The sequence below is a fragment of the Pararge aegeria genome, chromosome 1 (genome assembly GCF_905163445.1).
Source record: "Pararge aegeria chromosome 1, ilParAegt1.1, whole genome shotgun sequence".
NCBI lineage: Eukaryota > Metazoa > Arthropoda > Insecta > Lepidoptera > Nymphalidae > Pararge > Pararge aegeria.
The window spans coordinates 8,421,769-8,448,701 of record NC_053180.1 but is presented as its reverse complement, the minus strand read 5'-3'; the positions used below and the strand labels follow the sequence as shown (position 1 = coordinate 8,448,701).

The 26,933-nt window shown below is 35.9% G+C and overlaps 1 protein-coding gene across 1 annotated transcript in view; it reads left to right on the top strand.

Annotated features, from left to right (window-relative positions):
• Window positions 1-983: 983 nt before the first annotated feature.
• LOC120637182 overlaps window positions 984-26,933 on the top strand; it is a 134,720-nt gene continuing 108,770 nt past the window's right edge. The window contains exon 1 of the mRNA XM_039908866.1: window positions 984-1,126. The gene's annotated coding sequence lies outside the window, so the exon portion shown is untranslated. The remainder of the gene's footprint in view (window positions 1,127-26,933) is intronic.

Here is a 26,933-nt window from a genome sequence, read left to right as displayed (position 1 = left end):
TTAGGCACTTCGTTATTAAAGGAAGTTAACGCAATATTGCGTCATTAGACAATAAGTGATTTAATTTACCTACAATTTGCATATTAAGGAAAGAAATGATAAATGTATTTGATCTGAAAAAACATTTTCCTCGGTGTAGTAACGCACGCATAACAAGCCAATAGTTAAATAACGCTCCCTATGTAGGTAATTGCCTGGCCTATTAAAATCGTTTTCAATGAATTATAGTTCGTTTCACGTAATTTTAGTATCGTAATGTAACCTACTTAGTGCCTTATTACATTACTAAAATGTGCATTTGAAATTGCAATGTGAAATTTTTCTTCATCAATGTTAAGACTGCTGGGCACAAGTATTTTGTCTTACAGAAGAGGTATACAGAGGGGGCTTTGTGGGCCTATTTATGGAACTCATACGTAGGAAATGTTGCAATGTTTATCAAGTGTATGGTATTATAAATGGGTCAGATGCCGATGGCTTAACGTGTTTTATGAGGCACGAAGGAGAGTTTTAAGGCCAAATAAGTAGCTTTCTAAAGTAGGTGCAAGTTAGTTAAATAACATTTGATTAAAAAAAACTCCCCTTATTTTTCAAATGGGGAAAGATAGTTTGTATGGGAAAAAGTATATCAACATTGTCGTCATCATCATCAACTTGATAGCGGCCCACTGAGCACAGACTCTTCTTCTCTCATAGGGGAGAAGGTTTTAGTGCAATGACCCATCACGCTGCTCAATTGCAAGTAATAAATGGAACCTTTTTTTTACTCAAAACAGCTTTAACTGAGCTACTAATCCAAATATTTCATTGCGTAATTTTTGTAAGACGATATTCGTATGACAAAAGGCGAAGTCGAATCAACCCAAACCGGACCATCCGTTGGGTGCGCAGGCGCAGGCCGCGGACCGACCAGGCAAGTTTCTGACGGTGCCGCGGTTTTGCCAGCCGCCAGGCTTCAGTTATGCGCGAGTCGTCTACCCGAATGAGCGTGCGTTTCTTTCTCAGTGACAGAATATCCGTGCCGATGTTGTAGTGCTCAAAATCCAAACATTATTTACGTGACACAAAAAGTTCTATCCAGTGATCACAATGGATGGATAATCTAGTGGCGGCTCACTTTATATCGGTAAGCTTTTTTTTGGAGCTTCACGATTTAATAGTTTACTAGTAGGTTCAACTTTTGCAAGGCAATTCGCATTCTAAACATGTTACGGTGTATTTATGAACTGAATAAATTGTGAAACGTTACTTTTTTATTATTGAGACACTAGTTTTGTAAGTTTTTGTTATGGTGGTCGAATCTCTCCGACCTTGTAACACTGGAATGTTAAGCGGACGAAGAAAATGTGAACGTCGTTTTGGCGTTGCTTAGATCCGGTATATGTATATCTGTGTACATACACTACAACCTTTACTACAATTACCTACTTACTATAAAGCTCGCCGAGTTTAACTCTACATATTTTGTTTGAATTGCAACTTTAATGACTGTACTTAACCCAATTTTCGATTAGCAAAATTTTCATCAATAATTACTATTTTCCTTTCTATAATAATTATTATTTGATAGGTAGGTTATATTCTAGAGGTAGGTACATAGTTATCCTTTTTACCTAAGTTATCCTTGCAAATATGTATTGTTTTTATAAATAGTACTTAAAAATTAAATGTGCGTACATCTAATGGTGTTAGGTATTTTTGTTTGAGCTTCGTAAGTAGGTACCGATTTTGTTGCAGCTTTATTCGAAATTAATAATTACTTATAGTATGGCAATTACAACATGATATAAGTATTTTAAAGATCGTGATACCTATCCAAGGGTGGAAATTGATTGATTCGTATTTTCTATCTTCCAGATCAGGTTTCATTCGCATCCTTCACAAAATTGCTATTTATATGAATCCTAATAATAAATAATTTATATAGATATTAGGTAGGTAGGTTAATAACTACTACAGTAGACGCTTGTAAAAATTCATGTCTTAAAATGAATGAAGCGGTGATGTCCTAGTAGTTAGGACTTCGGCTTCACTTTCATGGGGGCCGAGGCACCTCTAACTTTTCAAGTTATTTAGCTTTTAAAGCAATTAAATACCACTTTCTGTAACGAAGAGTTTTCCATTATGTTCTCAAAGGCGTTAGAAGTCCACCAATCCGCACTTGGCCAGAATTGTGGCGGCCTAAACACACCTCATTCAACCACTGCCCAGGGCCGCTAATGGGTTGTTGAAGTAGATGATGATGTCTTACAAAAATCATGCGAAAAAATCTTCTGCCTTGACGAAGAGGAATCGTGTTTGCTCTAACAAAAAAGAAATAGAGGCAATAGGTAGCTAGCAATATTAATGGCTGCCGATAGCATACTACACGACGAATAGCATACAATGCGTTTTCAGTACTGTATGCTCTTGCTGATGACGTCATCTGCATTTCCTTGCCACTGTTTATTGCTGAGAAAAACCCTGCGCGCAACTTGAAAATGACTGAGTATAAAATATTTCAGGAAAACTAAGGTTTCGGGATCCCTCGATGTAATATGGCCTTGATGGAATCACTTTATCAGACAATCTTAAATTAGGTAGGGTACATCGTTAATCCTTGACGGACTGCTAAGGTCAGATGGAAATCGCTCTATAGTAAGTTAAATATAGATTCTAATCTTTTAATCCATGCTGAACTGGTTTGCAAAGTCACTTTCGTATTTCTTCTTCATATTGGTTCCATAGATAGATATTTGATTCTGCTACAGGTGATACACTCTATATGAATTGGGTTGGTTACTTTAATTGCATTCGTACTACAACGTTGAACGGATTGCCGACATTGAGGATTTGAATTTTAGCCCTAAAATTTTCTAAGTTCCTCGGATATTGCGTTATGCCATCTTTTCCAGGCTTTGCCATCACTAACACCAGTAAACCTGCAAACCTATGTAGTTTTGAGGTTAGAACTGAGGCAGGAGCATGAAAAAAATTACGATAATTTCGGGTTGATCGTCACTGACGGGTTGTAATAGCGTCACTGGGGAATGGGGGCGAGCGCGAAGGCTCTTCGAGTTTAACCCCAGGGCTAGACGAGATCGGTGGGGGTTTTGTCAAACTAGGGGTGCCTCATGTGATGACTTGGAAACCATTAGGGTCGACGTTTGTATAAGTAAGGCTTTTTGAACTAGATGCTAGTCCGAACGCCTATGCTACCGAGGTTAGGACCCACATCCGGATGACGTCAGTTATCAGGGTCCCAATCTTCGCCAGCAACAAACGACTAAATTACGAGTAATAGAAATCTCCAAAGCTGCATTAAAATTCCTAATATCATGCTTTTTTCATACATGTGGGCTGGACATGCATTTGGATGATAATGACAGGTAGCTAGGTAAGTAGGAACACTCCGTAGGAACAGTTTCTATTGCTGATAAAGTCAAGGTCTTGCATCTGATAACACTTGACACAGTTTTATGTAAATACGTAGTAGGTATGGCGTCAGAATAAAGACATGTAGTATGTAAGAAACGTTATAACCCTACACAGCAGGTCACGTTAAGCTAAGAAGAGATAAAAGATTACGCGATCAATCAACTATTGTTGTTCTGATCTGATTTGCCAGATAGCTGTCGCACAACGACAAGTAGAAAATAGTAAAGATGAAAGTTTTAGTCAAGCAGAGTTTGACGGACACTTCAAAGCAGCCCCGACCTCCAAAGAATTTAAAGATAAGACTGTAATAGCAAAAATAAAAATAAACAGTATGCTAAACCATGATTTATGACGTATACTAATTCTATTCTATTTCTTCATGTGATACAACCACGTGTTCGTCCACAATTTTCTGAATAAAACCAGTAAAACGTACTGTCTATAGTTGAGAATTAAATTAATTTACATCATCTTGTTCTACAGATTCCATTTAATGTTTATTTTCTTGGGATTATTTTCTGTACTCGACATTTAATACAGTTGACCCCGAAGGTGCAAAAATTTTACAACAATCACAAAATATTAAACAATTGGCATAGCATTGGATTAGAGGCTAGAGCTAATCAATTCAGCCGGACTCTGTAACTAAAATGTTAGCTATGCGTTTCATAACAATTATTCAAGCACTAAACTGGTTTGTATGAAATTTGGTACCAGGTGTTGCGTGTTGGTTTGATTGTATTGTTTTATTAGATTTTAGAACATGTTTGGTACAAATAATGGTGTATGTTACATGATCTAGTTTTTATTTGAATTTGGTTGTTGTTTCTTTTATTGTTAGCGCAGGCCACATTTAGAAGAATGGTTTTAGGTTATGGTTATTAGATTATGGTTACCACTTCATCAATTTTTCGTTCTTCTACTGTGTTTTATAATATATAACACCACTTCCACTATCGTTAATATTAATTATTCTTCTTTAACTGAAATTTCCTGTTTGTCTGCCGTTATGCAGCCTATGTTCGCCTTCTTTGCATATTTTAGGAACTACTCATTTCTGGTTAGTTTGATAAAGTAATAATACTCCCTACCTTAGCCCTCTCCATTTGATTCATGAGATACCATGAGTCTGAATTTACAGACGAGGTCCATGTTTAGCGACCAAAGTGTTGCCAAAAGTCATTATTAATAGAAACGCACTCTGTACAAGACTTTGGCTTTCACGCCACTTATTAAATTTTTCCTCTCAAAATGTACAAACCAAAAATCAATATTTGTGGTTGTTATACAGTGTGTGTATATAATATATACAGTGATGCAATCGTTATGAATATGAGCATCTCAATCGGTGCTGGTTAGCTGAGCGCAGTCATGGCTATGATTTACACGCGGTTTTAATTATTTAGCTTCTATGATATAATTATAATTTTGTTTTTAAATGATTATTATTTGGTAGAGTCTAAAAAGATATGTCTAGTTTTAAAGGAGCTATCTATTATCTATTTGACATACACCGGTATTTTTTAATTTTATCTTCCTTTTGTGTGTGAATATTTAGTTATTAATTCAATAATACATCCACAGAAGGGCCACTGTAACCTTGGTATGTCGGTAAGTTTGTTAAATGTCGCTAAATCACACATAGTTGCGGTATGCGATAATTAATTTAATTCCCTAATCAAAATTATACCGTTGTTATGTCTTTACGGCTAGCCGCTGCTAAACTTCCCACCGGACAAAATGTGAAGCCCTGTTGATGGATAGCTGGGATATATTTTCTATTAGCACAATAATACTTAATGGAATGGTAATATGATTATGCAATAAATCAAATAATTTTGGCCTAGAATAAAACTGGTTTAGGAGGAAGTACGTAAGGTCGGAACGCGTTAAAACTTCCAGGATGAGCGCAATGTCCGACCGTAACGTTACGGCACACAAAATCTTAGATTTCATCTATAGATGTCTGTTTTTTGGAGGGTAGAGTGGCCTAGTTGCGACAGTGAGAACAAAACGAGTGCGTTGTTCTACTTATCCGCTTGTGTGTTACTATTTAACCTAGAATGGCTGCTGCAGTGTCACTAGAAGGTCGCGCGAGAGCAGAACCTAGCACTAGGTTGAGCCTTAAGGCTTAAAAGAGTCAGATGTCATTGGCTGCGTCTTCGCCAGTGAAGAGGCTAGTCACAGTTCAAACACCGATATCCTATATAGATAGCTATTAGCTAGCCCAAAAATCAGCACTTTCAAAGCCGTAAACTAAGGCCAAAAGCCTGCCCAATGTGAGAGAAGACTCGTGATTAATGAATGAATAAATCCTAAACTTATCAGAGACTGGTTAGGTTAGCTTAAGTTAGGAGTCAGGAGAGGTAAAGCTGATTCAAGAGTCAATGAGAGCACGATGTTGTAACATAAAAAAAATGTTGTAATATGATGTATTTAAATGTTTATAAAGTCTCTAAGTATATTTTTTGATATGAAAATAAAATATCATTTTGTTTATTTGTCGCATCCTATTAAAATATTCGTAGCGTATAACAAAAGGAGTATTTTTTTCATAGCATCGTATAATCTTATTTATTGAGTCAGGTTTTTTATAGTTTGTTGACCTCATGTGACAGGTGAGTAAAGTCATTGCTAATACAGAAATCAGACATTTATTGAAATGTCTGGACAACTATTACAAAGGTTTGGCATACACGAATTTTCTTCACGAACGGAGCATTTTTATTGTTCATTTGCCCTACCAATTAATCATATAATTAAAACCTACCTATATTATTATGTCAATTTAGATTTTTTTTTTTTTTAAGATTATTGCTATAAATTAATTAAAGCCATAACCAAATCTTTTTAAAAAATTGCACTTTTTGATGCTGTTGGCAACTGTTTAATTTTGTTTTATTTGCTTTATATGACCAACTGAAAGGTGTTAGGAACGCATTCTTTCGACGGGTGAATTTTACCTAGGCTATACTTTAACTCTATGTAATCAAATATTGTCCCAATATTGATAGGTAATTTCTTAACTTTTTTTTGGGCCGAGTGGCGCAGTGGGCAGCGACCCTGCTTTCTGAGTCCAAGGCCGTGGGTTCGATTCCCACAACTGGAGAGTGTTTGTGTGATGAACATGAATGTTTTTCAGTGTCTGGGTGTTTATCTGTATATTATAAGTATTTATTTGTATTATATTCATCAGCTATCTCAGTACCCATAACACAAGCTACGCTTACTTTGGGGCTAGATGGCGATGTGTGTATTGTCGTAGTATATTTATTATTTATTTATTTACGTAATTTATGACTAACCAGGGATTACGTCTTTTATTATTTAATTACGTTTTTTTTTTTTATTTTTAATCGATTAAAAAATAGTATTCGTTTAGTTTACTGCTTTGAATTAAAGTTACGAAATAATAGCGATTTCGAGTTTGTTGCACATAGACTGTACGTGTCAAGGGCAGAAATATCATCACGGACGTTACATAATGGAAGTAATGGAAAACATGGGATATAATGGAAATCAGTAGCATGCATAGGTGTTCGAACATTTAGGTTTAAAATACCTTTTATATATATTCATATATCTCATATCTGAGGATTTGATCTCTCTCTGAGGACGTTATTATACACGTAAAACCGAAAACAGTTAAGTACGTAGGTATTTATATACCTACTAGAAACCAGTAGGTATATAAGTACCTACCTACTTAAGTAATACAATTAATAATAATTGTACTTAAATATTAGGAAATTGTTCTGCTTCCTAGCAAGTAACGTAACAAGAACGTAATACTACAATTTACAAGTACATTATGGGACTCATAAATAAATGAATATAAGTATTTGGTTGTTTTAATTACTTCAAGTGTAATTATTAAGACTGCACAGATTCCGATCACTGACATTAACACTATCATATGGATCGCCCGTATAACTTTACAACTTAACTGTTCACAGCCTGTTAACTAATAAAACGCAATGCCTTGCATAAAAAATCGAGTAATATTGCCTGGTACCAATTCTCAGAAGTAAAAGATTCAATAATAATAAATTGATAATAATTGTATCTGTATTTGGTGGTTTACGCAACTCCATGGCATATATCTTGGCACCAGCATTATTTATTTCGACTCTACCTCTTCCAGCTGCAGTAATATGTACCTATAATCATCAATAGTAAATAACAGTCTAATGCTTTACTAAAGGGCTCTCCATTTTGATTGGTGATCGCAGTATGTATATGGTAGTCCGTAGTAGTAGCACAGAGGAGGCTGCTGCCCGTTTCCTGTAATATTCCCTTAGTCGCCTTGTACGACACCCGCGGGAACAGGTGTTGTGGTGTACCTATTACGATCGACCGTTACCACACGATTAGGTACAATATCATAGTATAAATGAAATTATTTGGTGGTGTTATCAACTCCATAGTATAGGTACTTGCACGCCAACTTATAGTATTAAGACTATACCTTTTCCGATCACTGTTAATAATACCATAACATCGATCGCCCGTACAACTTTTATCACTTAACGGTTCACAAGTCGTAAACCATTTAATACGTAATAGAACACACAATGCTTTGGCATCTATATAGAAGTTCGTACATATCTAGTTCGTATAGATATATAACCTCTTCCGTGTAAAACACATGTAGGTATATCATACCTAGGCATATTATATTTTAAATGGCTCTGCCCGCTTCTTTTACGTTCTACTAAACTTTTTAAACATAATAAATGCAAAAAGGTGTTATTTTGTTCGCTCGCTATGATTGGCGAACTATTGCACTGATCATAATGAATTTGGGCACAGAGATAGCTTGTTTTCTGGAGATCGAACCTTCCCAGAAAGCAAAGCGTTAGTATGAATGGTTTAATGAAAAAACGGAATTAATAATATTTTGCTAAGATATAGCTTGTAAACAAACATGCACAATGATTTAAAAAAAACAATCGGCTCCGCGGTGTTTTTTTAAAAGAGCTAAGTAAATTGTTTAATTTATCAAAGCGAAAAAGAACAAACAAAGAATCTGAAGTACGTATCCTTTGTTCTTATATCTCCAGCGGGAAAGCTATCTTTGGTCAAAATTTTGTCAAATTGGGTTTAGAGGTTGAGCCGAACGTAATATATAGGAACGAATGTTCTCTCGGACAAAAAGTATCCTGAGTCCATTTTCAGGATTTTGCACGACTGTTTTCGTCGAGATGGGCAACAAACAGACACACTTTTGCATATGTACTTACTTTAAAAACTGTAAAACAAGATTTCACGCAAAAACTCTTAAGTAGGTATGTAGTACTGAACCCATAAAAAGTGTATCGAAAAATCAAACCGGTAGCAGGTGGGACGGCATCCAGATGGCTGACAGCATTTCAAGATTTCATTGCATAATGTTATGCGTGCAATGAATAGTATTTATGTATAGAGCATGCAAATCAGCGAACTTCTAAAACTTCTCAAGAATAAACCAGTTATTTTTTTTTAATACTGGCACGCGTTTAATTTCTAATACTAACTAATTTAAGGCTAGCTATAGATTTATTCTGGTGGGAGGCTTCGGCCTTAGCCAATTACCGCCCTACTGACAAAGACGTGCCGCTAAGCGATAAAGCGTTCGGGTACGATGCCGCGTAAACCATTACAGAAACCGACCACAAATAGGTTAACCCGCTACGATCTTAGACTGCAACAACACTTACCGTCATGTGAGATTGCAGTCAAGGGCTAACTTCTTTCCGGCATAAAAAGTAGCCATGTTAAATACTCTTTGTATAATCTTTTCAAAAACTTGGCTGAAAAGTGCGAAAGACGTTTTTACTGTACATCTCTAAATGCGATAAAAGTTGTAACAGGACAGGTCATTTTATTTTATTTATTTATTAAGGGCACTAGCAATATACATACTCGTATATACCGTATAGGTACAGTCATAAACTTGTACAATTTTATACACTTTTACTTATAAGAATATTGATAAAAGTGGCCATGACATTCACAAAAACAAAAAAAAATGTGAACATAGCAAAGAGTCATAAAGACAGGAAGAAATAGGTATTGTGAAATTTGTCGATGACAGGTAATAATCGTGACATTACGTTGTACCTATTCAACAAAATATGCGGGGCCTGATCACCAAGATGCGTAGCGAAAGGTTTATAGGTAGGTAGGTAAAAATGCAAATATTTCATCACTCTTGTCTTATTTATTCTCTTCGATATAATTCAAATCAAATACACTTTATTGTACACCAAAGACAAAGCAATAAAAAAAGAAAACCATTAAAAAATATTTGTTATCGATTGAGATTTTTATCAATATTATTATACTCGTATCAATAATAATTTATGTACCTATTGAAATTAATTTATTCACGAAGCCAAACAATGCGGGACTTTTATTTTAATCATTAATACAAATAAATGTGCTTTTATTTTTAAACACTAGGTCCGCTATTATGTAAATCGATGAACATATTTTATACAAATCATTCGAAATTATATGGTCGATGAACTTCTGAGGATAAAAATGTTTGTTTACAAATGTCACGATAATTTTGATTGGTTATGGTAATTATTTACAATCATTATTTAGTTCTTAGTCTAATCTAAGTAACATAAATTTGTGTTTGGCTATTTCCTTGTCGGACTTCTTATATTTCGATTTTCAAAAGACTTCCTTTGAGAGAGGCGAGCATTTTATGTCACCCTAAGTTGTTCATTTTTTTACTTCTGAGTTATTTTCCTTTGTGTTATATGGCTTATACTTACATGATAAATGATTAGTATTTTTTTAATTTGGTTACATTTGTTATTTGTGTATATTATACCACTTCTTCTTGTGTAGGTACAACCTAACCCTATAGTCTGTTTTTATTTTTTTTATCCCTTTCCTTTGTTGGGTTGCCTGGCAGAGATCGTTTTTCGCTGATAAGGCCGCCAATTGTGCCTGTGTGCTATAAAACACTAGTGTTTTTTGTTCTTGTTTATAATTTTGTTAGGTGTACAAAAATGTGTTTTTTTTTTTAATTCCTTAATACCGACTAAAAGAGAAATGAACCAGTTAGCTGGTTTAGAGTTTACAATTTTTCGGTCATTACAGGTCTCATAAACATTGATATATTTTATTTTTAAAAATAAATTGCCATACAATATCTGTGCATTTGAATACAATTAATATATTGAGATTCCTGCAGAATTCAATATCAGGTTACAAGTAGTTACCTAGGGTATTCAAGAAATCGCCGCCAACGTCAGTTGCATCTGCCAGCAGCCTGTAGAGTATAGGTTAAAGCAAACGATAAACGTTCTTCTCTATTGCTATTAATAGAGAGCACATATGTATGCAGTGGCGGATCCAGGGTTTGGTTTGGGAGGGGCTTGATCTAAGGTTTAATAAATAAAAAATAAAATAATTTTATTTCAGGTGGGTCCCCACCCATATTAAAAATTGAGAGATTAACATAAAATGAATATAAAAGACAATCAGATGTAAAAAAAAAACAATAATTTATTAAAATCAAAAATTAAAATTAAATTAGATTTAAGCAAATTATAATTCAAATCCAACTATTTCATAATCAATTAACTAAGGTTCGGAATCTGGCGCACTTTTTGCCAATGTTTAAAGAAATATCTCCCAAAAGTTTTGGTAAGGTGAAAAAAGACGCAAAAAATTATTTTTCCGTATTTTTTACTATCTTTAGTCTGTAATTTCTAGTCAAAATCCGGTAACATTTTTAGAAGACTACTAAAAATCACTTTTTATCTGAGTTGTCTGTGGACCAGTAGCTCACTTCTCTTTTATTTAATATTATAATGATTAAGTATATATTATTTGTATAAAATAATATGTATTCCTATTTAATCATATTTATTTAATTGTGTTTATTAGCATGTATTTTGTGTAAATGTATTTATTTATTATAATATTAAGGATATTAATTTCAGCAGACCTCTGTTGTGATTTAACTGAAAAACGATGAAAGTTGGATAATATCAATTTAATTTGAGATTTGTCTGAGGTAGACTCTGGTGTTCTTGAGAAGGGGTTAGCCCACCCGCTGGATCTGTTACTGTACGTTTATATATTTGCACTTTATATAGCAACATAAGTGGCGGCTGAGTGATGGTCGCTTGGGGCGGTGCGACATTCCGCCGCGCAGATGTTGATAATGCTTCGTATTTTTGCCTTTAACCGTTTTGCGATCTGGACTACCAGCTACTCTTAAGCCATTAATTTAGTTTATAAAATACAGAAAAATGCAATGAAATGTAATCAACGGGTGCCATTTTTCATTAAAATGCCATCCCTGGTCTATCGACTGAGTCGGGGCTCTTCTAGAAGAAAAATTTTAGTAAAGTAACCAAAATCTTTATCATCATCATCATCATCAATCTATTGGAGGCCCACTAAAGGGCACGGGTCTCCTCTCAGAATGAGGATAGGTTTAGGCCATCCAAGTGTGGATTTGTAGACTTTATTTATTTATTTATTACTTATGTACCATAAATTGTTATTGTGAACATAAGATACATGACGTGTACAAAGGAAAGTTTATCTCTATAAGAGATCTCTTCCAGCTACCCCAGGATGTGAGTAAGATGATTTAATTGTGGTATAGGTCAAATAAAAGTACAATATACTACACAGCTTTCAAAACGTTATCGAGAACTTTCAGGCATACAGGTTTCCTCACGATGTTTTCCCCCACTGTTATAGCAAGTTATCTTGCTATAATGTACTAGTTGAGAATCTGTAATGTGTAATTTATAATTTCATCCATTTCATTCAATCCTTATACTCCACGCCAAACAGATCTTTGGCAATGTAACCTCTACGCACGTTTCGCTCCGGAGCATCCTCAGGAGCTGAGGACCTGATAATGAATAAATGTTGTGAAATGTGCCCGTGTTACTTCTGGATAAAATCACTTTGTAATGATAAAAGAATCGGAATTAGTATTCAAATTCGTTCAACATTTTCATATCGATTACATATAAACAAACAAACGAACTTATCTTTACTTTATAATATAAGCATAGACAAGCAAACAAGCGTCTAGAGCAAAGATTCAATTAAAAACGAGCATAGTCATCAAAGATACACATCAAAGGCACCTCAGGGACTGCACGCGATCACGCAACTGTACATAGGTAACGTATATAGGACACTAGCTGCTTCCTGCGACTATATCCGTTTTCTGTTTCGGTTATTTAAAAACGTGTCTATTGTGTTTGTGGTAAAAAAAGTCCCATGCCTTTGCAAAGTTTCTACAAAATCGGCTTAGCATTTTTTATCGTATTGATACAATGAGATTATCATGGTATATATAGGAGAGTATATTATGTAAGAATTAAAAATTAAAACTAAAGCGTACATTTATTTATTTAACGGAATATGACTTTTCAAAAATGGGTTTTCACTTTGCTTTCACGTATTAGATAATATTTTTTTATTGCTGTTTACGATACCCCACGAGATAAGATGCCCTAAGAAATTGCTCAAAATGCTTAAGGGATAATCCGGAACTGGTAACAAACTAACGTTGTTATTATAACTTTTTAAGTCCCATCATTCTAATTTAGCATGCCCGATAAAATAAAATAAAATAAACTAAAATAATTTTATTTCAGGTCGGGGTCCCATATACAAAATTGAGAGGTTAACACAAAATAAATATAAAAGACAGATTTTGAAAATAAATAAATAAAGAAAGAAAACAGTTATTAATTAAAATGGAGACTTAAAATTAGAATAAATTAAATTTCAATTAAAGAATAAATTCAATTTCAATTAAAATTAAAATCCAACTATTTTATATTATTTCATGTTTGGAATCTGGTGCACTTTTCGCCAATGTTTAATAAATACACTGTCAGGGGATGCCTTAGCGACGACTCTAAGGAGCTTATTATTGGAATTTACGACAATTTCCCAGAAACTCGCAATTCTAAAATAATAAAAGGTAACGATGGTTAGATTTCCGATATATCTACTATCAAATTCGATGGTTTCTTCTTTGAAATGTATTCCAACGTTTGAACATCGCATTCACTCCCACTCTGGTTGTTTTACGATCTTTGCATACGAGTATGCCAGCCCGTTAACGGAGCAAATCGCGTGAGAGGTCAATACGGAACCCTCTCGCCGGGAGAGATGATCTTTGTTCTAGCACGGGACTTAATAGGCTGTTATTTAGCACTGGTAGATATCAGCAACAAAGCCCGCCTAACAGAACTTTGGAAATACTCGAGCCTATCGCCACACCTGTCTATTAATTGCACCACTATAGAGGAAGACTGTTATTTCTTCGCAATACCATTAGATCGGTAAAACGAACTGATGTTATAAACTAGCGGTCCTCCGCGACTTCGTCCGCATAGCTTCTGATAAAATTCCCAAACAAACTTTTCCGCTTTTAATTCATATTCAATTCAAACAAATATTTTTAAAATCGGACTAACATTTTGATTGTCAACCTAAATACACATTATAATCGGAGTAACTTTAAAAATTACGCAATTTAATACAAAATTAACCCACTATTATAATCCCCTTAGGGGTGAAAATTAAAAAATCATGGTCTTGGACTTTTACAATCAAAAAAGGAGTTTATACAAATTATTGTCAGCATGTATATTTTATCACCATCCCTGAAAGAGTATACTGCGGACGAGTCTGGCCTTGCTTATAAACGATTAGTTAAGTTATATTTTTTTCCCTCTATCGGTCAGCAGTTGCGTTGCGTTACTAGTCAATATACTTACAACGTTTATTAGTAAGGGTTTCAGAATAAGTTAGAGAATAAGAATAATCATACACAATTTAATTCAAAGAGAAACAGAGGAGGCGTATATCGATTAATAAAACGTCTTCCTAGGCGATTCTAAGGTTTCCATTATCAGTATCATTTACGTATTCCCACGGTAGGTGACGTTGTCGGTGATCATCAGGATGTGTTCAATTAAATAACTGTAGTAAACTCTAAAATATAACGGGCCGCAATGTAACTGGATATAGCGAGATCGTAATTTGTTAATCACCATCCCATATTACCAATTAACCAAAAACTTGTTCTTTGATGGCTCATCAGAAAGGTTCACTTTATATAACAAGTAGCTAAGGAGGTATTACACTAAGTTGGGACTTTATTTATGTAGAAGAAAACTGAATAAGTAGTAAGATTGTTGAGTAAATATTTATTTTAAGACAGTATAATGGTCAGTAGGTATACTAAGTAGTGTAATAAGTATGGCGATAGTACTTTACCGGACGAGCTCGTGTCACAAAAAGTTGTGGGTACTACTACTAAAAACTACTTATTTAGAATTTAAGGCTAAACTGGCCTTAATTTTTTACGTGCTGCTCAAAACGTATTTTGCAAATATGAATCCGCAATAAATAAAAAAAAAAATGTTAAAAAGTCTACGAATCGTTTAGAAGTGGGCCCAGGCGACAAAATAATAAGTCGGGTTTTTTTGGAAGTCGGTTAAAAAAATATATATACGCGTGCGACTTTTAATGGTTTCAGCTTGACGTATCAAATCGGTGTACTCCATTGTTGCTTCACGTCTATTGTATTTTTTTTGTCTATGGCACGTGGTAGCACGCACATCTGCTACAGCAATGTAGAGTTATTAACTAACCTTTATTACAATTTATTTAAAGTTTAATTTAGTCTGTATGAAAAAATACAGCTGTTTGCAAAATAAAAGGCAACTGACCTGACCTATGTAGCTGCTATGGGTCTGAGATGAGAGCTTTAGTGTCATATGGTTAGTTTTTTCTTGAATATCTATTTTCGAAAAGTATCATTGCTTAGTGTTTTTACGAAAAAAACAGATTATTTAGTTTAATACACGTGGAGCAATACTTGCAGTAGTTCAACTTCAACAACAAATCAGAAAAATCTGTAAAAGAACCAAAGAAATCGATATAAATATTTTGTCAAGCTACAGTGGACATGAGTGGGCCACATAGCTAATAAAGCCGATTGACTTTAAGATATGAATGAGTTAGAAGTTTGATTTTAAAGGCGAAGTGTTTGTCGACTCCCTCTCAATGGACATACGCCAACAATATTATAATCCCAGAAATCCCTACAACTTACTTGCTAGAGGATCGAAATCCTTACGAGAGATCCAAAAGTCGAAAGTATCAAATTAAATAGGCACAACTTTTGTAAAAAAAAATAAAAAAATATATACTACGACCCACATCGCCATCTAGCCCCAAAGTAAGCGTAGCTTGTGTTATGGGTACTAAGTGTAGTACTGACTGATGACTACTTCTATGAATAATATACATAAATTAAGTATTTATGTATATTATTCATAGAATATACAGAAAACACACAGACACTGAAAAACATTGATGTTCATCACACAAAGGTTTTCCAATTTTGGAAATCGAAAAGCCGGGTCGCTTCCCACTGTGCTAATCAGTCGTCATTATAGCGTACGTTTTTGAATAGATACGTATAAAAGTTAAAATTAAAAATTTATAATTTCCGAATTTTCTCTGGTCCGGTCTGGGGAGTTCTTTGGTGGTAAGTTCGCATGGAAATAAATTAAGAGAAAATGTAAAATTGCAAGAGCTTTAAAAAACTTTAAATATGTTTGTACATAGACCTGTCTGTCAACGCTGGTAAAACGTGCGTGACTGACAAAATATCTCAATCTATATTAGTTACACAAACTAAAATCTTAACTTCGACATTTAAAAAGAAACACTTCGAATCCATTAACGTTACAATTTTGCGAAATGAGCTAAAAATAAAAGACTAATCGTTTATGATTGATAAATTAAATGGCCGCCGGCGGCCTTCAAATGCTAATAAAAATAAAAAAATAAATTGGAAACGTTACTATGGTATCTCACAGGACCTTTAAATGCGCCGTGATAATATCATATAATAATCAAAATATTGCCATTATTGAAGATCCACATTCGCAAAACCTCGTACCATTATTTCATTAATATCGATAATCACAAAATACATTGCTAGGGTACTGGGTAGTGTTTATGAGTAAGAAATCGATATATACATTTTTCTTATTATATACAATATACATTCTTATTTGTTTCACAGTTTATAATTCAATCAAATGACCCAATAGTCTTGTAGTACGCACGTTTATTCAAAGTATTTGCTAACTTAAAAGGGCGAAAGTGTCAAATCAAATAGATGCACTTTTTATGAATGAAATTAACGTACGTTAGAACTTATTCATCGTATCGTCACGTATGTTAAAACATACATGTAGGTACAATATTTACCTACTTTATTAACGTTGATAAAACAAAAAAAACTAAGCGATAATCGTCATTATTACTTGACACAAAAGTTTAAATTCCGATACTTATGGGAGTCAATTGAGTGAAAATGTAAAGTTGCATGCACTAACCAGACACGAATAGTTCATTCGGTTATAACAGCACATAAAACAAAGTAGTAAGGCTGTCATTCCTCTGTTCGGACGAAGATTAACGTCGTCGAGTTCAACGAACCGAATGAATGGTTAAGTAAATAAATTGGTGCGAGCGATCGGATGCAAGAGTGAAAAAAACGGTACCTTGGCACGGATTGGATGTTAGATAATTTTATCTCAGCTAGCTCGATGCAAAGGTTCCTAAAAGGGAAGGCACGAGGAAATGATTAGGCATACATGGGTTAAGAGATAGATCTTATAGAACTTGTATGATATAAGACCCTTTTGCGGGTGGACGTTTATATTGGTATTGAAAGAAACAATGATAAGACGTTGAACTCTTTAGTTTATTCAGTTTTTTTTAACTATAATTTATATATAATTTTTTTACTATCGCTAGACTACAATCTCACCTGATGGAAAGTGCAGATGTGTACTAAAACTAGAAGATGCCTATTCACTCTTGTCTCAATGATACCCAGGTTGTAAGAATTAGGAAACATAGAACTCGGTCCAACCCACGAAGATGCAAATCGCTTCGTGCGAATTTTTGGTATATTAACAACATAAGGGTGAAAACCCGCCCGGTGCCTTGCAGTGCGATCTTCAGAACATACAGAATGCACTAGAAGGTAGACCGAGCCTCTTAAGTTTTGTATGTATCATATTAGTGGCGCACTACTGGCCACAGGTCTCCTCTGAGAACTAAAAGGGGTTAGGCGGTAATCGACCACACTGGTCAAGTGCGATAGGTAGACTCCTCACACCCTTGAGAACAGAATGGAGAACGCTCAGGCATACAGGTACGGTATTTTCCTTCCCCTTTAAATCAAGTGATATTACTCCTCCTGCTCCGAAAAGTTAAAGGTGCGTGCCGGCCCTTACCCACTGAGCTATTACAGCTAATATATATCATAGAAGGTAATCACTAATGGGTGTTCACAGTGCATCATCAAAGTAAACACAAATCCGCGGTATCATCCCGAAATCATGTCCGCCGTGTTACGGTACAATTTGAACGTTAGCTGTTTATAACAAATACTGTTATAACTCGATTATCCGTTTCCTTTCGAAAAGTACTCCGGAAGTCTAGAAACCAGTCGGTTTCTTTCGCCTTGGTTTACTCGTAGTTTTATTGAGTCATGTATGCGTATTATTGTAACGGATAACCACTTATCTGTTGCGAGTTATCATAAATAAGGATCTTTATTCTTCACATGTAAGTATACTTAAGTATTTTTGGTATATTTTTTGCCTTTTGGAACACTATCGACCTTAATGAAAAAATATGTAGTTAAGGTTTCTATTTTTTATATTGGATATTCAGACAGGTAAAACGCAAATATAAGATAATTCGGTTTGTGGTCTTCTGTTTAGGAATTACCGGGTGCGAAGGGTAATTCGTGAATTCATAATTTCTGAATTTCCTTTGGTCTGGTATGGTATGGTGGGAGGCTCTTAGGCCGCGGTTACTTAACATACTACCGACAAAGAAGTTCCGCCAAGCGATTTAGCGTTCCGGTACGATGTCGCTTAGAAACCGATGTAGCTTGTAACTGTCATAATCCCCCCTACCTACCATCAGGGGAGTTTGCGGTTAAGGGCTAACTTGTAATAGAATAAAAAAAAATTCTTTCGTTCACATGGTCTAGTGGTTAGCATGTCGGCTATAGATCACGTATTTCTGATTCCATTACCCGGATTGGACCAGTAATTATTCGCTGTTCAGTGTACGATATTGAAATACCCTTCCTTGTAGAGTAAGTTAAGCTATTATCAAATGTAATACTAAAATCTTTAAAGCCCGCCAACCTGCATAAGAGCAGCGTGGTGGTCTCTTGTACAGCAGTGGGGACATTAATGCTGATTAAGTTCGCTAGTGACCAATTCGCTTCAAATTTCACCAACATAATACAACCTCAATTTAGCCTTAGGTCGACCTTAATCAACTAGAAGCCATTAATATTTCGAATATAGGATTGATGGCCTATTGATGTCCGGATAGATTGATTGGGTGGGTACATATTTATCCTTGCAACACGTGAAGGTTGCTCTAGTAATAAATTACACGTAATAATAATGGTACTCGTAACTCGCACTGGCTTCATGAATCATAATTTATTATATTTTTAGACCGTAAAGACTTTTTAAAAATAATTAACATAATAGCTACGTTTATTATCATAACGCTCATTTGTATACATTATTTCAATCTCATTTATAAGCTAATTCGTTTTCAGTGCCATGAGTGTAACTTATCAAGATAAGAAACTAAACTGTGTAGTAAAGTGAATCTATCGAATTTTGACGTTTGGTACTCCATATAAAATGACAGATTTACGCTTACGTGTATGTGACGTTAGGTAACTTAAAAAAATAACTTCAGCTGAGCTATTGAGCTGTAACTACGTTTTATATTAAAGTGGAATAAGTCAATCAAATAGAGAATTTATCTATTTAAAGCGAAAAAAAAAAAAAAAAAATCTTGGTTACAATTAAGCATTATAACTTGATGCACTTTTTAATATCCCACGAAGCTTACTGCCTATTAGTAACTAGTTTTTTACAACGGTTTCAGCCGCTTCGACTAAGACTATGGCAATAAGGCAAGGCAAAATTCTTAGTGTTTGTTAAAATTATGCTTTAATTGGCAAGGTTACACACGTCTAGCTTGATAAAAAATAATTGTGTAGGTAGGGATCAATATTCTGTCTAATAACGGTTGAACTTATCTTAGATTGGAAGAATCTTTAAAATCGGTTATCGGTTTTTTCGTTATTCCATCACATAAAAACGCACAAAAAACCTTTGTATATTACAAGAATAAATGTGCGAACCTAGAGTATATTGTGCAATTCCGAAGCGCCTTCTTTTAACTAGCCGTTAACGCTAGCCGTTAAGCACGCGCATATTCTTAATTTTTAAGGTTACTTCTTCGTAATTATTTAATTGATTGTGAAAGATACTATTATTTGTATACGAGACCCCCGCTAGTTTAGTAACAATTTAAACGTATTTCGAATCTATAAGCCATCATGCATATGGAGGTTTACAAAGTACTGTGACTAAATGGTAGATTAGATAAACCGGGTCTGTAGATATGTAGAGATATAAGTCAATAGACGTGACTTTGCATTCGGTTACCTACTTGTATTAGGTTGTTTTGCATGTTGAACTATCGGTTCTCTGTTCGATTTTTTGTCATTTTTATTTGGAGATGGATGTGATGTAAAGGTTAGAAACTTGAATTTGAACCTGGCCTAAATAATAGGTTTAATTCTACGTAGAGCAAAGTTATCCCAATCGGATTTAAAATGTTTTCTTGCGTTTGATATACTAATTTCTTAGGAATGCTATAGGCGGTAACAGTATAAAGTTCACCTCTAAAATAGGGGTAATTAGGGAAATAAAGTTCGTATCAAACTCCGTATTTTCATGTTTAATCAATAATGATTTGAAATTATTAAATAAATTTATCAGGATTTATAAAAAAATCATCTCAAAGAGGTAAATTTATTTGTTTTTTTGCATTTTATAGCCCTACTATCAAAATATTGTGTATTGCGTGATGTTAAATAGTTTAGGATAGCTTATAAGCTACCCTACCCTGTAAGTTATTAAATCTCATGGTTACCAACCTAAAGGACGTAGCCTTTAGGAGACGGATGACGTCAGGTGATGCAAAGCGGTGGGTCTTAGAATGACCAGTTTGAGTTGAGTTTGTTGTAGCCAAAAAAGTTGCTAGTTATTTAATAATGTGGTTTGGACAGCCGGTTGGCGCAGTCGACAGCGACCCTGCTTTCTGCGTCCAAGGCCGTGGGTTCGATTCCCACAACTGGAAAAAAATGTTTATGTGATGAACATGAATGTTTTTCAGTGTCTGGGGGTTAGTCTGTGTCTGTATATTATAAGTATTTCTATGTATTATATTCTTTAAAAAATATTCATCAGCTAGCTAGCTTAGTACCCATAACACAAGCTACGCTTACTTTGGGGCTAGATGGCGATGTGTGTATTGTCGTAGTATAAGTATATATATATATATATATATTTTTTTTTTTTTTTAATGTTATAAGTATACGTTGGTTTGAATTTTTGGCACCAGATGTATATGGTTTACATCTCTAGATGAAATAAGATCTCGCTGGTTTTAGCTATTAAATCCACCCACATTAAAGCAGGTCACTACCATTACAAAGTAGCTTTTATTCAAAACGCTGTGATACTGTGGATGTTAGAACAACACTTTCAATCGTCGCCTCCATTGTTACGTAACGTCAACGTGGAAACCGTGCCGTGGCTTATTGTTCTACGATTTATGGAAATGTCTGAGCAACTTTAATACCATAGACGTATAGATTACTAGAGGTCGTCGGCTACTTGATTCTTTGGCCAGATACCTATGCTATTTATTACGCAGTGACCTCTATTATAACTACTCTACTATTCTACCATAGTTGTTCCTTTCCTGCTGTAACTTTGTTTGCGTCCCCAATTAATTGAGACCATCTTTGCCGTTCTAATGAAATGATACTTAGTTATTCTGCTTAAATTGAGTACCAGGCTGGTTCAGTATTTGCAAAATGAGCTTCTTCTCCCTACGTATCTTAATCGTTTTTTTATATAGATACGTAGATACATTAAGACACAAGTCAGATACATAGGGAGAGCTCCTTTTGCAGATTCAGGCCGAGTCTGTAACTTAGTTTCAGCAAAATGTTAAAAAGTTACCTTTTCATAAGCACGGTAGGATTGGTGCTCTAATGAGACGCTGTATTAAAAATGACCACTCTTCTTCTTCTTCTTTAATAACGATAGTGATTCAATCCGCATTAAAACTTAGATCATGGACAACCCACAAGTTTGTATAGACTTCATCATCATCATCATCATCAGCCATTGTGCGTCCACTGCTGAACATAGGCCTCTTTCAAGCAGCGCCAACTTTTCCTATTTTCGGCTTTCCTCATCCAGTCGATGCCTGCCACTTTTCGGAGGTCGTCGCTCCATCTAGTAGGGGGGCGTCCGACACTCCGTTTACCGACACGCGGTCTCCACTCGAGAACCTTTCGACTCCAACGTCCATCGGTCCTCCGACAAACGTGACCAGCCCACTGCCACTTTAGTACGCTAACACGAAAGGCTATGTCAGTTACTTTAGTTCTTTGGCGAATCACTTCGTTACGGATCTTATCCCTCAAAGAAATACCAAGCATAGCTCTTTCCATAGCACGCTGAGCGACTTGAAGTTTGTGAATTAGCCTCGCTGTCAGTGTCCACGTTTCGGCACCGTAAGTCATGACCGGCAGGACGCACTGATCGAAAACTTTTGTCTTCAGGCATTGCGGTATGGGTGACGAGAAGACTCGGCGGAGTTTGCCGAACGCTCCCCAGCCCAGCTGTATTCTTCTATCGATCTCCTTCTCGAAACTGTTTCTATCCAACTGAACGATTTGTCCAAGATATGTATATTCTTTAACAGTTTCGAGAATAGACCCATCGACAGTGACATGCCCCGGAACGATCAGATTATTAAGCATAATCTTGGTCTTGTCCAAGTTCATCCGGAGGCCGACATTTTGCGAGGCAGCATGAAGGCCATCGATCATTTGTTGAAGCTCCTGCAGCGAACCCGCGATGATAACGATATCATCTGCAAATCGAAGATGTGAAATAAGCTCACCATTTATATTTATGCCATGTCCTTTCCAATCTAGCGTTTTGAAGACATCTTCCAAAGCATTTGAAAATAGCTTAGGAGACAGGATATCTCCTTGTCTCACCCCGCGATGCAATTGGATAGGTCTTGTAAACGCGCCTTGTACTTGGACAGACATAACAGCTGCGCTATACAAGCATTTCAGCACCTCGATGTAACGCCAGTCTACTTGGGATCGCTGCAGGGATTCCACAATTGCCCAGGTTTCGATTGAGTCAAACGCTTTCTCATAATCCACGAATGCAAGACACAGAGGCTGGTTGTACTCGTTGGACTTCTGTAGAATTTGCCTCAACGTGTGTATGTGGTCTAGAGTACTGTATCCACTCCGAAACCCTGCCTGCTCCGGCGGCTGGAAATCATCGAGCCTACGTGACAACCGGTTCGTGATGACCCTTGAAAACAACTTATAGATGTGGCTTAGGAGCGAGATAGGACGGTAGTTCTTGAGGAGTGTTTTGTCACCCTTTTTAAAAAACAAAACTACTATGCTCCTATTCCACGCCTTCGGAGTTCTCCCATTCTGAATAACAGAATCAAAAAGCCTCTGTAGCTCCTTAAGTAATGGCGTACCTCCAGCTTTTATTAGCTCTGAGGTGATTCCATCTTCACCTGGGGCTTTTCCATTTTTTTGTTGTTTCAGGGCCAAAACGATCTCATCCAAACTTACCTCGGGAAGATCGTCAGTAAAGTGGCGGGTTAGCTTGGCTCTGGGATCTTGGTTGCATTCCTCTGGCTGAGGAACTTGGGACTCATATAGTCGACCGTAAAAGTCTTCTATCTCAGCAAGTATATCTGGCTTAGTGCTAACAATTCTACTACTTGAAGTCTTCAGCTTAGTCATTTGGCTTCTTCCAAGACTTTGTGTAAATACCTTGGACCCCCTGTTTTCCTCTATAGCTTTTTGTATGTTTTGAGTATTTAGGCACCGGAGATCTCTACGTATAGATTTTTTTGTTTTTCTATTAATGGCTCGTTGTTCTGCCTGACTTTTAAATACATTTCCACGCCTCTCTTTCATAAGCTGAAGAGTCTCATCTGAGAGCTTAGACTTTTTGCCCATACGCCTTGTACCACAGAACTTATAGCCTTCTTCCCGTATGATATTTGCAACTGTTTCAAAATCCTCGTCAATATTGCTTAAAGGTTCCAGAGCTTGAAATCTGTTTGTTAGTTCCATCTGAAAGCGATCTGAGCCAGCCTGGGTCTGAAACATTGTAGGCCGGAGTGAAGACTTCATCAAACGTTTCCTTTCCAGCTTATAATCGATATTTAGAGTGCCTCGAACAAGTCGGTGATCGCTTCCTGTATTAAACCTACTGATCACAGAAACATCTCTAAATATATAGCGTTTATCCGTTATAATGAAGTCTATTTCATTTTTGGTTATGTTATCCGGGCTTTTCCAAGTCCACTTTCTGTGTGGCCTTTTCTTGAAAAACGAGTTCATCAAGAACAAACTGTTCATCTCAAGAAAATTTACCAGCATCTGGCCCCTGTGGTTTCTGCTCCCATACCCATGCTGACCCAAAACAAATTCGGGACCGCTCTGTGTGCCGACTTTTGCATTAAAGTCTCCCATTATAACGCTGAAGTGGGCCTTAGTGGTGTGGTTTAAGGCTTTATAAATATCATCGTACATAATTTCGACTTCGGTATCCGAGTGTGATGAAGTTGGAGCGTACACTTGTACAACCTTCAAAGAGTATCTTTTGGTGAGTCTAATTATAAGATACGCTACCCTTGACGATACACTGGATATCTCTACAACGTTATCAATGAGGACCTTATTGACGAGGAATCCGACGCCACCATGAGATGGGCTGTCTCCTTGTCGATAGTAGAACACGTGTCCTGATTCTAGAGTTGTAGTATCCTCCCCCTCTCTACGGACTTCACTTAACCCCAGAATATGCCATCTTACATTTTTCAGTTCTTCCTCGAGTTCTGCGATGCTTTCATCGAGCCTTAGTGTCCTTCCGTTGTACGTCGCCAAGGTCAGTTGTTTTTGGTAGCCGGCTTTTACCCGGAGATTCTTAGCACCCCCTGCCCCACCATCCCCTCGACCGCTACCAGAGTCGGAAGAAGTGGGGCCGCCGGGAACTAGGGGCCTATTTTTTGTTGTGCTACTCATAAGGATAATGCCCTAATCACCACGCTGGGCAGGCGGGTTGGTGATCGCAGCACTAGACTTGATTGCGCTGATATCGCTGCTGCCCGACATCGGCAACTGTCATTTTTTCAAGTCTAGCTAGTTTAGTTTAATGGTTATCCCGCCACTAGTCGGCCGCCAGAGCCTCGTTCGTCAGTCAGCAGGTGGTACCACGAGCAGGTGAGGTTGGCATTTGGAGTGTCTAGACTCTAGTGTATAGACTTAACTACCCCTAAATAAATAAATAGGATAATTACCCCATTTTTTTAAGCATAAAAATGTTTAATATTTGTTTTATTATAGGTAACTTAGTTTATGGCTTTGGGGATTTACTTTTTTTTTTTTTAAATACCAACTAGATTTGACTTGCAATATCTTCTGGTAACACCATGCCCACTTGGTAAGTGAGAAAACCGTCTGAGATGGTAGCGGGCTTACCAGTTTCTAAGTACCGGCACGTCGTTGTCGCTAGGGTTGTAACCAGCCTCGGTCGAAGTCTTTCACCAGACAAAAAACATAGTTTGGAGATACTTTGGTCCCCAATCTGGAGATACTTTGGTCCCCAATCTGGAAATTATCGGCCTCTGACGGACGGCTAGACGGACCAATTGCAATTTCGCTCGAGTTCATTCATAAAACGCCGTTCGTTATTAATAATTGGCTACAGCCAGCAAGCAAACTGACACAGAAAACAAAATCATGATTACTTGGTTTGCGAGACAGAGTAGTTATAGGTATAGTATATCTATATTTGACTAAGCAACTGTAAAGGAATGCTTGTCTAAGTTATGCTAGGTTCTGTTAAATTTCGTAAAATACTTTTCCACTGAAATTTATACCAACGCGGGAACATATTTTTGCAATAAATATGTCACTGTATTCAGTTTCTCATTCCATGTTTTACCTTGATCACTTGATTCAGCGAATAAAGCAAGATTTAGACTGAATTTATTCATGCTCTAGGACATAAACAATGTACCTACCCGAGATCTACCCACGCACTGACGTTAGGTAATTGTGTATCGTCTGTATATGAACTAGTTGTTCGACCTGAACTTAGACTACGGGTTTTAATAAAAATCCTTTTTTCCCTTATAAGCGTTGTTTGCATAATCGGCAGCAAACCTTATAGTAATTATAAACGACCTGTATAGTAGTAATTTTTCACCAAATTTCAAAATCTTAGCTTTAAAACATTTTTTTTTGCATAATTTGAGAATTTTTGCAAGAAATTTGAAATGATTTTTCTCGGGTAAGTAGGCAGGTATTATGTAGAATTATTATTCTTATATACAGGTATCGCATGGTGTTATGATGGAAGTTATAAAACAGACTGAATGACGGAAAGATGGAAAAATTGCATAATATTCACTTAAGTATTGGAGAACTCTGTGCCTATTTTTTCATTTAATAATAGTAAATATTTTTTAAAACTTATTTTAAATACATTTAAGTCAATAATAATAAATGACAAGGTATGTCCAGTTCAATTAAGTTTAGTACCTACTAATTAAGATAAATTAAATGGAAAATATATACAATGAAATGTATGTCTGATTGGAAACTTTAGCATGATTCGTTAGGATTATTTAGGTATATAGAGATAGCTATGGTTTTTATTTTCCGAATACGGTAAGGTTTAGCTTGAATTTATTCCTGCTCTAGGACATAAAGTACGTACCTCAGTCCCGCCCACGGAGTTACGTTAGGTAATTGTTTATTGTTACCTAATATTATGCATTGTCGAAGCAACAATTGATTTAAAGGCACGCATTGAATTGTTTGGGTTGGAAGATTGCTTTGATAAGACAATACTTTTGTGCAAAGTCAATTAAATTCTTATATGGTTAAGTATTGTATGTTAGGAACAAAGTTTACGTAGTATATACCTACTTCTTAGGAGCTTTTGGCGTTTCACACGCACGAGACTATAACGTCGTAGTTGACAAAGTAACAATAACACAAGTAAGTAGCTAAGATGTTTATTGAACTGTAACTATTACTATCATTAAGAACAGATTAAATTATTTTGTAATCCGTGTCCGACCCCGAAATTGATTTATTTTATGGTAATATGAATACTGTACGTCGCAACTTGGTAGATAAACTGTTGCATGCTAGGTAAACTTAATTTTTAGTTATAGTTTGCTGCATTTTTTTCGGTTCTACCAGGTACCCTTGTACAAAACTTTTGTGTGGAAACCTGTTATTAGTT